At 40.3% G+C, this 3,006-nt stretch overlaps 1 pseudogene; it reads right to left on the bottom strand.

The window, feature by feature from the left end:
• Positions 1-500: 500 nt before the first annotated feature.
• LOC118525047 (SNW domain-containing protein 1 pseudogene) lies at positions 501-2,722 on the bottom strand (annotated as a pseudogene).
• Between the last annotated feature and the right edge of the window lie 284 nt (positions 2,723-3,006).

Genomic DNA, 3,006 nt, shown 5'->3' on the forward strand with positions numbered 1-3,006 from the left:
CTTGGGTAATATAGACATTTTAACAATATTTTTTCAATCCAGGAACATAGAGTTTCTTTCCATTTCTGTGTCATCTTCCATTTCTTTCATCAATGTTTTATGGTTTTAGAGGACAAGTCTTTCACCTCTTTGGTTAATTTATTCCTGAGTATCTTATTATTTTTGGTGAAATTGTAAATGGGATTGTTTTATTAGTTTCTCTTTCTCCTTTATTATTGGTGTATAGAAATGCAACAGATTTCTGTACATTGATTTTGTATCCTGAGACTTTACTGAACTTGTTTATCAGTTCTAGTAGATTTTTTGGTCAAGTCTTTTAGGTTTTCTAGATATAATATCATGTCATCCGCAAATAGTGAAAGTTTTACTTCTTCCTTACCAATTTGGATGCCTTTAATTTCTTTTTATTGTCTGATTTCTGTGACTAGGACTTTCAGTACTATGTAGAATAAAAGTGGTAAGAGTGGCTATCCTTGTCTCTTTCCTGACCTTGGGGGGAAGCTTTCAGTTTTTTCCGACTGAGGATGATGTTACTTGTACATTTTTCATATATGGCCTTTATTATATTGAGATATGTTCTCTCTAAACCTACTTTGTTGAGGGTTTTTATCTTTTTTTTTTTTTTTTGTCTAAATGTTTTTATTTGAAACAAATAGTTGCACCAAGCAAGAGCTTACTTTCCCCACTCCAAACTAAAACAGAGTGTAATAGGGGCAAACGTCATTTGGCAGGACAGTTCTAGTATGTGAACATCCTTCTACTCCCTGTGGTTGGGGCAACTTTATTCACCAGCAGTCATTCTTACACAAAATATTAACCCCAAACTACTAATGTCACATAAAAGGAAGTGGTCTTAATTTCATGTGTGGGGCAGTATGTTCTATAAATGCCAAAAGGTAGGAGAAGCACAAACACAACCCACTCTTTAAAAAAAACTAAATAGTTCAAAGAATTTTCCATCCCCCACCCCTTACTCCCATAATAAAAAGTAGTGCTGAGGTCTGACACCCAGATTTGGTTTTTATCCTGACCATTTACAAAGTGTTTGCCCATCTGACTTGCATCATTAGGGTTATGGATAAAAGTTCATTCACTTTGAAGAGAGGTGTATCTACTCCTTCCTCCTCTTCTTGCCTTCATGCTCATGTTCCTTGGGGCGGCTGCTATCTGAGGGTCTTTTAGAGCCACCGTGCTGTTTGGCTTCTTCCAAAAACTTGTCCAAACCAAAAGGATCTTCCTCAAACTGAACTGGTCCTTCTTGGCCTCTTTGCCTATGGTCTGAACCAGAAAACTCTTTATCGGGAACAAATCTGTTGGTCTTTATTCTGGCTTCTAGGTCATCACCATACATGTGCTTGTCCAGATTTTTACTGGGCCTGTAAATACTCTGGGCCATATCTTTACCACCTCTCCAGGCTTGATCATAAATGTTGTAAATTTCATCTTCTCCACCTGCAAAACCACTGTCCATACCCTTGGGCTGGTTGAAAAGCCTTTGGTCATACTGAACTTCATTGGACATCCGAGGATTGGGCACACCAAGAGCAATGACTTCACTGATATCTCAATTTTCATCTCTTTGTGGTTACTACCTCTTATCAGGAGCTGCCCTGGAAAGATTCCTGTTGTGCAGTCTCTTTTTTCACCTGTCATACCGGATTTCATCCCTCTCACGTGCCTCCCCATCCTCTTTTTCCACATGGGTTTTGATCCCAGCTCTTCTCTCCCTGGCTTTCTAGGCCATTTCTCTAAGTTTCTCTTCATGTTTCTCCTTTTCTTTTTGAGCCATCTTTCTCTCTACTTGAACACACATTTCTACAACTTCACGAGCCTTCCGATCAGCAATATAGAGGGCTTCGGCCAGCTTGGCGAAGTTCTCATTGATGTGAACTGTCTGCAGGCCTCTTCCATCAGCAGCAAGACGTTTGCCTAATGGAATTGTATACCCCTTTGCATTTTTCCAGTTTGAAATACAAGGAGGGATCTTCCACTCTTGTTGCTCCTTCAGGGTCATCTTTCGGCTAGGAGAATGCATGACAGGTGCAGGAGGGGAAGGTGGTCCTCGGGGAATTTTCTTATTAATCTTGAACCTTGGAGGCTCCATTGGATCTTTCTACATTTCCACCATCTGAATAACTCTCTGTTTAGCTCCAGAGTTGAAAGCCACTCCTTGTTGAGATGGTGTGTATCGAATATATTGAGCAGGAGCCAGTTTATCAGCAGCTCGAACTGGCATGGCTGCAGCAACCTTCTGTGATACAGATTTTTCTAAGGCTACCCTTGTCTTTTCTGTTATCTCTTTAATGGCTTCTTCATCAGGTCTTTGCAGGTCTGGGTCCTCTGCATTCATAACTTCCTTGGGAACCAGGTCAGTATACTTGCTATAAATGACCTTGTCTTTTGACTGTCCTTGCCGAGCAATTGCATCATATTTAATTTTTCCTTCAGCATCCACCTGAATGGCCAGTGCATTTGACGTTTTTTTCTTTCGCCCCATATCCAGTGGATACTGGGCCACATGGATCTCTGGAAAAGCACCTCCACCTCCAAAATCCTCTAATAACCGAGGTATCCAGCCTTTCCGGTAACCATATGGGGGAGGTTCTCTTCGGGAGGAGACCAGTGAGGTCTGTCATGATCTCTGGGATCTTGCCTTTTCTTCAGCCTCAAGCTGGTCCTGAGATAGCTCAGTAGGTGCACGTAAAAAGCTGGTGAGTGCCATCTTCTTCTGCTTCTTCCGAGGGTTTTTATCTTGAATGGATGTTGCTCTGTCAAATGCTTTTTCTGCATCTACTTTAAATAATCATATGTTTCTTATCTTTTTTCTTATTGATGTGATGTGTAACATTGATTGATTGATTTGTGAATATAAAACAACCCTTGCAAACCAGGAATAAATCCCATTTGGTTGTGGTGAATGAATTTTTTGGTGAATTGTTGGATTTGGTTTACTAGTATTTTTTGAGGATTTTTGCATCTATGTTCATCAGGGATATTGGCTTGTGG

The sequence above is a fragment of the Halichoerus grypus genome, chromosome 1, assembly GCF_964656455.1.
Source record: "Halichoerus grypus chromosome 1, mHalGry1.hap1.1, whole genome shotgun sequence".
In the NCBI taxonomy this organism is placed as follows: Eukaryota; Metazoa; Chordata; class Mammalia; order Carnivora; family Phocidae; genus Halichoerus; species Halichoerus grypus.